This window comes from Choloepus didactylus, chromosome 3, assembly GCF_015220235.1.
Source record: "Choloepus didactylus isolate mChoDid1 chromosome 3, mChoDid1.pri, whole genome shotgun sequence".
In the NCBI taxonomy this organism is placed as follows: domain Eukaryota; kingdom Metazoa; phylum Chordata; class Mammalia; order Pilosa; family Megalonychidae; genus Choloepus; species Choloepus didactylus.
Genome location: NC_051309.1, coordinates 74,617,032 through 74,628,197, shown reverse-complemented (window position 1 = coordinate 74,628,197; position 11,166 = coordinate 74,617,032). Strand labels below are relative to the sequence as shown.

General features: G+C 34.3%; 1 pseudogene; it reads left to right on the top strand.

Moving 5' to 3' along the window:
- Positions 1-10,043: 10,043 nt before the first annotated feature.
- Positions 10,044-10,644, top strand: LOC119530304 (annotated as a pseudogene).
- The last annotated feature ends 522 nt before the right edge of the window (positions 10,645-11,166 follow it).

Below are 11,166 nucleotides of genomic sequence, written 5' to 3'. Positions count from 1 at the left end.
GACCACAACATATCAAAATTTATGGGATGCAGCTAAGACAAAGCTGAGAGAGAAAGTCATAGACCTAAATGCTTACATTAAATAAGAAGAATGAGCTAAAATCAGTGACCTAACTGCACACTGGTGAAACTAGCAAAAGAATGGCAAACTAAACCAAAAACCAGCAGAAGAAAAGAAATAACAAAGATTAGAGCAGAAATAAATGAAATTGATGATGAAACAATAGGGAGCATTAACAAAACTCAAACTTGGTTCTTTGAAAAGATCAATAAAATTAACAAACCCTTGACTAGATTGACAAAGAGAGAGAGAGGGAGAGAAAAAGAGAGAGAGAGAGAGAGAGAGAGAGGAGACACAAATAAATAAAATCAGAGATGAGAGGGGGAGGATACTATGAACAACTGTATGCCAACAAATTAGACAAATGGACAAATTCCTATAAAAACATGAAAAGCCTATGCTGACTCTAGAAGAAATAGAAGATCTCAGTAGACCAATTACCAGTAAAAAGATTGAATCAGTCTTCGAAAACCTCCCCCACAAAAAAAGACCAGGACCAGAAGGCTTCACAGATGAATTCTATCAATCATTCCAAGGTGAATTAATTAACACAAATTTTGCTCAAACTCTTCCAAAAATTGAACAGGAAGGAACACTAGCTAACTCATTCCAAGAGGCCAACAGAACCAGAGAAAATACTACAAGAAAAGAAAATTAAGGACCAATTCCTCTTATGAATATAGATTGAAAAATCCTCAGCAAAATACTTGCAAATCAAATCCAACAGCACATTCAAAGAATTATACACCATGATCAAGTGGGTTTTATTCCAGGTGTGCCAGGGTGGTTCAACATAAAAAAATCAATTAATGTAATCCACAACATTAACAACATGAAGGGAAATAAAACACGCAATAATCTTAATGTATACAGAAAAGGCATTTGACAAAATCCAGCTACCTTTCTTGATAAAAACACTTAGAAAATTAGGAATAGGAGGAAACTTCCTCAAATGATAAAAGGTATATATGAAAAACTCACAGCTAACATCATACTCAATGATGAAAGACTGAAAGCTTTCCCTCTAAGATCTGGAACAAGACAAAGATACCCACTGTCTTCACAGTTATTCAACATTGTACTTGAAGTTCTAGCCAAAGCAGTTAGGCAAGAAAAAGAAATAAAAAACTCCCAAATTGGAAAGGAAGAAGTAAAACTTTCACTCTTTGCAGATGACATGATTATACACACACACACATACACACACATATACAGAAAGTCCCAAGAAATATACAACTAGCTACTGAGCTAATATATGTATTCAGCAATGTGGTAGGGTAGGGTACATAGCAAATAAATATCAGTGGTTGGGGGAAATCAAGAAAAAATTCCATTTACAATAACAACTAAAAGAATCAAATATCTAGGAATAAATTTAACCAAGGATATAAAGGATTTGTATGCAGAAAACTACAAAACACTGCTAAAAGATATCAAAGAAGATCTATATAAATGGAAGGACATTCTGTGTTCATGGATTGGAAGACTAAATATCATTAAGATGTCAACTCTACTCAAAATTATTTACAGATTCAATGTAATCCCAATCAAAATTCAATTTTTGCAGACATGGAAAAGCTAATTATCAATTTCATATGGCAGTGTAAGGGAGCCAGAATAGCCAAAAACATCTTGAAAAAGATGAATGAAACTGGAGGATTCACATTTCCTGATTTTAAAGCTTATTAAAAAGCTACAGTGGTCAAAGCAACATGGTTTTGGCACAAGGATAGATATATTGATCAATGGAATTGAATAATGAGTTCAGAAATAGACCTTTGCATCTATGGTCAATTGATATTTGATAAGGCTGCCAAGTCCACACAAATGGGAAAGAACAGTCTCTTCAACAGATGGTGCTGGGAGAACTGGATAACATATGCAAAAGAATGAGAGGGCCCCTGTGCCAGTTTCAGTATATTATGTCCCCCAAAAGCCATATTATTTAGTGCAATCTTGTGGTGGCAGAATTACTAATCTTTTTGATTAGGGTGTGACCTCTTGCTTTAATGTTTCCATGGAGATTTGGCCCCACCCATTCAGGTTAAGTCTTGATAAGTTTCCTGGAGTCCTTTAAAGGGATCTCACACAGAGAACAGAGAGATGAAAATGCTCCGGGATGCGCTAAGCCAGGAGACCCAGACACTTGCTAACTCTTGGAGGCACTTGGAGATGCATATGGAAGGATGTTTGGAGATGCTAAGCTAAAGATGCACAGTTGCTGAGGAAAGAGCTGAAACACAACCCAGGATCAGCAGACGCCAGCCATGTGCCTTTCTAGCTGACTGAAGTGTTCTGGACACCATTGGCCATTCTTCAGTGAAGGTATCATCTTGTTGATGCCTTAGTTTGGACTCTTTTATGGCCTTAGAAATTTAAATTTGTAACGAAATAAATCCCCTTTATAAAAGTCAATCCATTTCTGGTATTTTGCATAATGGCAGCATTAGCAAACTAGAACAGCCTCTATCTCACACTGTATAAAAAATACACTCAAAATGAGTGAAAGACCAAAATATAAGAATCAGAACTAGAAGAATCAGGACTAGAAGAAAATGTAGGGAAGCATCTTCAGGATATTGTCTTAGGCAATGGTTTTTTAGACTTTACACCCAAAGCACAACCAACAAAAGAAAAATAGACAAATGGGACCTCCCCCAAATTAAAAACTTTTGTGCATCAAAGGACTTTGTCATGAAAGCTAAAAGACAACCTATTCAATGGGAGAAAATATTTGGAAGCCACATATCTGATAATGGTTTAATATCCAGAATAAATAAAGAAATCCTACAACTCAATAATAGAAATACAAACATCCTGATTAAAAAATGGGAAAAAGACTTGAATAGACATTTCTCCAAAGAAGATATACAAACGGCTAAAAAGTACATGAAAAGATGCTCTCCATCTCTACCTATTGGGAAATGCAAATCAAAACCAAAATGAAATACAATTTAACACCCACTAGAATGGCTACTAGTGTTAAATTGTGTTGGAGAAATAGGAACACTCTTTCATTGTTTGTAGGATGTATAATGGTGTCGCTGCTGTGGAACACAGTTTGACAGTTCCTCATGAAGCTAGGTATAGACTTACTGTATGATCCGCAGCCCCGGTACTAGGTATATACTGAAATAAGTGAAAGCAGGGACTCGAACAGCTATTTGCACTGATGTCCATGGTGGCATTAGTCACAATTGCCAAAACTGGAAGCAACCCAAGTGTCCATCACCCAATGAATGGATAAACAAAATGTGATATATACAGATGATGGAATATTATTCAGCTGTAAAAAGGAACAAAGTCCTGATGCATGTGACAACATGAATCAACCTTGAACACATTATATTGAATGAAATAAGCCAGGCACAAAAGGACAGGTATTGTGTGATCTTTCTTATATGAAATAATTTGATAAGAAAACTCATAGAGTTAGAATTTAGAATATTGGTTACCAGAGGCTGGGTTGGGGATAGTGTATGGGGAGTTAACACGTAATTTGTAAAGAATTTCTATTTCAGTTGATTGTAAAGTTTTAGATATGGATGGTGGTGATGGTAGCTTATTATTGTGATTAACATCACTGAATTATATATGCGAATGAGGGAAAAGAGAACATTTTAGGTCATATGTACGTTACTAGAATAAAAATTAAAAGATAAAATAACAATTATACCGGCAAAATGAATAGGATGTACAGCATTTTTGCTGGTATTTGAGAGAGCATCTATTGTGGTAGGCTGTGTGGTTGTGGTAGTAGGCTTGGTTGGAGTGGTTGTGGTGACAATACCAGTATTGTCTGTAGTAATAGTGTCAGGATATAGATTTTGGATTGACATGATATCATCAGGGGTTGGCTTAGAAGAAGTAATTGAAATTTCTAAAAGAATGTATTGTGAGAAAGGATTCCGTGGTAGATTACTAAGATAACATAGCTAGTGGAAAATAGCCACACTGAAAAGGTTTACCTGTTGGGGGATATGCTGGAGTTATACTTATTTGAAACTAAGGTTGCTTTATTTCTCTAATTTGAATTGGGCAAGAATGAACTGGGCCTAGTGGATATGGAGAATTTAGAATTTGCGATGTGTATGCTGGAGTTGGAATTAATGTACACAGGCAAGGAAGGGCAGTGTTTGCTGTCGTTTGAAGAGTTGATGATAGATCTTGTCCAAGGTTGTCGTGTGGCTGACGCAGATGCATATGGTTGAGGTGGAAGCTGATATGGCACAACCCAGGTATCTCAGTCCATGATGAGGGGATCAAGTTAGGTGGATGATTTAAAGACACATGGCATGACTGATCAGGTCTTTCTTGACCATTTGCTAATTAGGGAAAAAAATTCCATCAAAATGCAAATGATGTTTAGTAAGATCAAACAAAAGGGTAAGATAGAGGTACAGAAGTTTTTCATATTCACTACTTTAGGAAAAAAAAAACAGCAAATGAAAAGTAAAAGAAGAGAGGAAGAGAAATAAATAATTGATGCCACTGTTACAAAAATAGGGCAACTTCTAAAAATTACCTTTGTGCCTCAATTTACCTGTGTTCAAACAGGGATTGTAATAGTAGTCTCCCTATAAGATCATTTTGATGATTAAATGATTAATATGTATAAAGCATTTAGACTATTGCAAGGTCTAAAATAAACTTTCAATGTTATTTATTATTACTATTATTAGTGTAATTACCATTAATAGGAATATAACAGGAAAATGTTTTTTATGTCATTGACAGAGGCAACTGGACATAGTGCAAATTTTGCAGACTTTGGCATCAGAGAGACCTGAGTTCAAATCCATTCAGCCTCTTCCCAGCCTTGTGACTTTGGATGTTTCTTAATATCTTTGAGGTTCCCCATTTACACCATAGCAAATACTAACAAGTTATAGTGAGGATTGGGAAAATACCATTATTCTTTAATTCTAAGATGTCAACCATTGTATTAGGAACACTTAGTACAACAGATAATGAACACAAAGAAAGGATCACTAACAGAATAAATGTTCACCAATTTTGACACATTTTTATTTCAGAATTGCTAAAATATAAAAAGCTGTCAAATTTAGAATTAAAGAATTATAATATGTGTAAAATATACAGGCTCTAATTATGTAAAGAATATAAAAATTTGCATGCTTCCATATTAAGTGTGAAAAAATTATTTCTAAACAAATTGATAGCTTAATTATTACATCCTGAAATCCCCTTCTTAAAGCCTTTTACAAGTGTTCCTGTGATTAATGGGTGTTCAGTGACTTAGAGGGGCTTGTTCATCTAGAATATACATATCACGAGGTTAATAGTCAAATATCATGATGTGAAAAATATTCTCCCAACTCATTTTTCTTCACTCATTTTTTTTCAACTTCCACATAGAAAAGGAGTGTGACTGAATGTCTGTTCCCACTCCAGTTGCCGATTATATTTTAGGGATGTAAAAATCAAAAAGGAGACCAAATCCAAGAGTCTTTCCTCAAAATCTTCTCAATGTAAATATTTAGATGCTGTGATCTATATTTTTAAATGACTTTGAACTTAGAATGCTAATTACTAACTACTGCAAATTTCCTAGAATGATTTTAAATGATTTACTTTATTCTAGGAAATTTAAGAGACAGATTTTTCTCCCTAATTGGATCTTCAAATTTATCTTAAAGTGTTCCTTCTACATTCTAATAAGGCTAACCAAATTATGCATTACATAATTTTTAATGTTTATAATATAAAAAGTAATTTGGGGTCAAATATTGATTCAGTAATGTTATATTTTATGTGCTTTATTAAACTCCACAACAATTGGACTTGTTGAGTGCGTTTAGTGATCTTATTTTTATTTTTAAATTTTAATGCAGTTGAGAATTTTCAGTAAAAGTCTTGAGAAATTTCTATAAAAGAAAGGGCTGCAGATTTGCCTAAGTGAGCAGAAGGTGTCAACAGAAGGACAATGGAAAATTTTACACGTAATTGCCTGTCACATTTATTTCACAGTTAAATTATCAAGGTTTTCAAAGAGCCTGTCTTGGCTTGCCCTTTTGCTAGATGCCAATTTACCCCCAAAATGTAAGAGCGAATTCACTGTTTCCAGACTGACTGCATGTTTTAAATCTCTTCCCCTCTTCTGCAGTCACAAATCTTGTGTTTTCTTTGTTCCTTAACAACAGCAAATTGTGTTCCTCATTTGCATGTGAACAAATAAATGTCTCAAAGTTATTCTCTGACAATCTTTTAACTGCTATTAGAGCTGTATATTTATTCTGGCTTTTGGTGATATGATTCTTTGGTGCTGAGTTCTTTGGAAAATATGAACTCTGGTATAATTTTTCCTTTGGGAAATATAGTTTATATTATGATCACTGGTTTAAAACACGATTTCAAGAATGCTGTGGCTTAGAGTTAAACATAAATTATACACACGACATCATTTAAGCCTTCAACTAAATATTCTTTAGTTATATAAGCATTTAATAATACTACAAACTCTTCATAAGCATAATTTTAATGACTTATGATTTACCATATGGATATTCTGTTTCTTATCCATGCTCTGATAATTTTCAATTATTCATTACTATAAATAATTTGAGATGAATATATAATTCATTAACATTTTCTTATTTTCCTTTTTGTTTATTTTTATTTATTATTATATAATGATATTTCCATTTATTTCCATTCCATTTATTTCACTATCTTTATTTTTATTCATTATTTATGATGCATTAGTTTATAATGTTACTGCATTATTTTCTTAATTCCTTTTGCTTCTTTTTTTGCAGAGTGATTTGTATTGAAGTAAAGTTGCATGAGCATTAGGTTAATTATCACTGCCAAAATATCTGAAACCTTTGAGAATCCAGCAGGCGGTCATCTTGTTTGTTCTGTTTAGTACTTCCTAAAGAGGGAGCTCTTAGTCTGATAATTTTCCTATGATTCATGTGAAAGGGAAGCAAGTTGCCTTAACACATGAAAATGAGGATTTTGAAATGTAGCATTTCTGAGCAATCACATTAAGGATATACAATTTCCTTGCAGAGACAGAAACGGGAAAATGATGAGCCTGTTTGTTTGAATTTCAAGACAAGCGTGACAAAATTTTGTAAAGTAGACAAAATGTCTCCAGACATTTTTAGTTATCCACACCTACTAGTTAAAAACAAAGCAAAACAAAACAAAACTTCATTTATTTATAAACTATACACATATATAATTTTTCAAATATGTACTTTTAAAATATAGCAAAACAGAGAATTAAAAGGTTAGAATTAAAAAAGATCAAAGGTTTATTACTTTCTTTTGTACCCATTCACTCTTCCTGTAGGGGCCTTGGCATGTGTATCTTATCCCATTTTGAGATAAATTAGTTAAAGACAACAGATGAGACCAAAGCATGAGCTAGTGTTACACTATTAACCCAGGCCATCTCTCTCTCAAAAGCACATAATTTGTCCAAGAAGGATTGAAGATATTTTCCCTATGAATTAGTGCAAATTCCTAGAACAACTCTAGGTTACATTTCTATATAAAACATTATACCACATATCCCTAGAGAGAAGTATAACAAACATCTAATGGAGCAAAATATATTGGAAACCAAAGCAGAGCAAGAGATGTAAAGACCTTTGCCCATAGAATCAAGCATCATGGAGAAAGGACACAAATCACTCAGTACTCCAAGCCTGCAGAGCACCATTAGCTTCTTATAATTCAGTTGTAAGAGATTTTATGCAATGACTTCAGTTTGTTTTTATATAGTCAAATTTGTTCATTAATGTTTGCATGCAAGTTTGTTTGTGTCTGTGTACATATACTTTACTATATAGATGCTGCATGGCCACTCTTGATTCTTCTCTAGGAACATTTTTTCAGAATCATGGTTAGATATAAACCAGCAATTAAACTTATCAATATGTAAGTGTTTGGGAACATGAGAACAACTTTTATGATTAGAGACTCCATCACCTGTTAGAAAATAAGCACCAAGATAATTCTGAACAAATATATCATGCCCACTGACAGTTAAATTTTCATGTTTTATTAAAAGCAAGTAATATTTAGTTTTAAATAACTATTTTTGTGACAATCAAAACTTTATTTTCTTCAAGAAAATCCTTATTTTTCTTACACTGATTTTGCTGATTGATAAAAGAAAAATTTCATTGAAGGTTCAGATTCAAATTGAAAAGCACCCTTGATTAAGGGTAATGTATAAATTAATAGATCATGATTATTCTTGAACACATTTTTTTAAAATTGATTCTTAACTGGGTTAACTTTTTTCCACACATCTAGGTTGTGAAATCAAAACGACTGGACTTTATATCAGATATATTGTAAAGACATATCAAAACATGCCCGGAAGGGAAAAGAATCATGAATCTGTTAAAAAGGGGCCATTTCCAGTGTTGGGAAGCTTCCGAGTCCTATGAATGAGTCAGTGGTTCTTGAATTTATTGAGAACTAGTTAGTTGAACCTAAATCTAATGAGAAAACCAAGAATGCATTCCCTCCTTCCAACTTTTAGTCTAAAAAAATATTTACAATTATATGATTACTTGAGTTTAAATTCTAAAAGTTTCCTGAAGGAAAAAAAAGAAGTGATATTTGTTTGATAAGCATTTACCATTTTCACATAATTCTCTCAAGAATGCACACACTTTTACCATGGAACTGTAGTTAGTGGCAATAGAATGTGATATTTTGTAAGGCCACCTAAATAAGTAGTTTATGCATTATGCATATTATGCATCTGTCAGCCATTTAAATTTTCAAAAATTAGTTCAAGTTTTATTCTGTTAGAAATTCTATTTTCTATTGTTTCAACCTTGTAGCCCCACTAGCGGTTGATTTAATGTTTTCAAGGATAGTCTTTGAAATTTGGTGTGAATATTTGATTAGAATGTACTTTAAGTCTTTGCATGAAATATTTAAATTAAAAAATATTTCAAAGATATTTTCTGAAAAGAAAATAAAGTTTCAGTGGCTGAGAGATTTCAAATGGAGTGAAGAGGTCACTCTGGAGGACATTCTTATGTGCTATATAGATATCCCTTTTTAGTTTTTAATGTATTGGAATAGCTAGAAGGAAATACCTGAAACTGTCAGTAGCTTTGATTCTTGATGACAATTGTATACCTATGTAGCTTACATGGTGTGACTGTGTGATTGTAAAAACCTAGTGGCTCACACTCCCTTTATCCAGTGTATGGTCAGATGAATAGGAAAATGAGGACAAAAATTAAATGAAAAATAGGGTGGGATGGGGGGTGGATTAGAATGTTATGGGTGTTCTTTTTTACTTTTATATTTTTCTTTTTTTTTGGAGTAAGGAAAATGCTCAAAAATTGATTGTGGTGATGAATGCACAGTTATATGATGGTACTGTGAACAGCTGATTGTACACTGTGGATGCTATGTGAATATATCTCAGCAAAACTGAACTAAAAAAAAGATTTTCTGTGCATTTTTAGATGCATGAGTCTTAGTCTCTTTCTATACATACTTCTCTATATTAACTCGAGTTTTCAAAATGTGCATTCAAAATGCATTTTGATCATGGCATCCATTGTCCAGTATTCATACACAAGCAAATTCAGAAGGGCATGATGGGAGAGAGGGAGCAAGGGAGTGGGCAGGGGTGTGGGCAGAAGAGTGGAGTTAGCTTAGCCAGGGCGGCAACTTCGGGGGATCCCTGAGAGCAGACAGTGGTGGAGACTGAAGGAGTGAATTCAGATATAACTCAACCTTGTTGGAGGGCTTTTAAAAAATACAAGTTGATTTGATGCCTGAGAGCAAGTTACTGCCACTTACCATTCAGAAATTTACAGGTGCTTTCCTGCATTGCAATAAAGGACTCAATATATTGGGCAAGGTATATATTTTATCTCTTTGTTTTGGAGAGCCTAATACACTGTTATTACAGTTTCTTCACTGACTTTACAAGTTTTAAAGTTTGAAAGAGACATCTTTACAATTAGCACAGCATGAGCATAGCCAGAACAGAGAACCCTGTTATAATGGGTCTATCCAGTCAAAATGGTCAGCTTAGTAGCCCTATGAAGCCCAGTGGTGGCCCTGGAGGTGGGAGTGGGACATAGTCACTGAAAAACACCCAAAGACCTACACAATCAATAATGGCCCTCACTGGCAAGCACTGAGTATGACCACACTATTAAACCTGGTGATGACTGGAGAAAGACTTTAAAACCCCCTCCAAAGGATCTAGGAAACAGACCTTCAGATGTGACCTCCACAAAAGGAAATGAGTTTGGAAGATCACTGTTTGAAACAGGAGTTACTAATGGGAATTTTTGAAGCGGACTGGGAAAAGCCATCTCCTATTCAGGAGGAAAGCATTCCTATTTGGTACGGATATCTTAGCTGAAGCAAAAAACAGGGAGGCCAGAGAGGTGCCTATCTCATTCCCTTACTTTTTGGCTAGATCTGAAGAAGGACAATATACAAGCAATGGTGATTGTTTCCACTAGAGAACTTGCTCTACAAGCCTTTGCTCCCAAAGGAGAGAGCAGTCAGTTATTGCAGGAGCCATATGACAAGCCTTTGTGCTCTATTGCAGAACACTGAAGACTGTTTTACATAATGCTTCCATTGGCACTTATGTCAGACCCCTGACCCTCCTCTGTGGTAAAGTGTGTCCTATAGAAACTGGGTGTGTATATTTGTATGAACTTTGTAAATAAGTTTTTTTCCCCCAGATTCACGTGTGTGTGTGTGTGTGTGTGTGTGTGTTGGATGAAGGTTGCTGGGATTGAGAGGATTAGAACGTTTATGAGAACAGCTAAAGATGAGAGGAACTCAGTTTTCTGCAACACTAAATTTTTTTTAATTAATTATTAACTATATCAAAAAATTAAAAAAAAAACACATGCAATTAAAAAAAACATTTCAAACAAACCAAAACAAGGGAATAAGAAAAAGACACCTAACCTAAAATAACTTCATTACTTCCAACATGTTCCTACTCTACCCCAACAAAATATACAGACTAAATTTTAAAAGTACTTTGGCCTCTTACTGTAGAGAGCAGATATCTATGGGAATCCTATGTAGGAAAGGGGGCCCAGAAGTCTGGGATTCACTGCTACC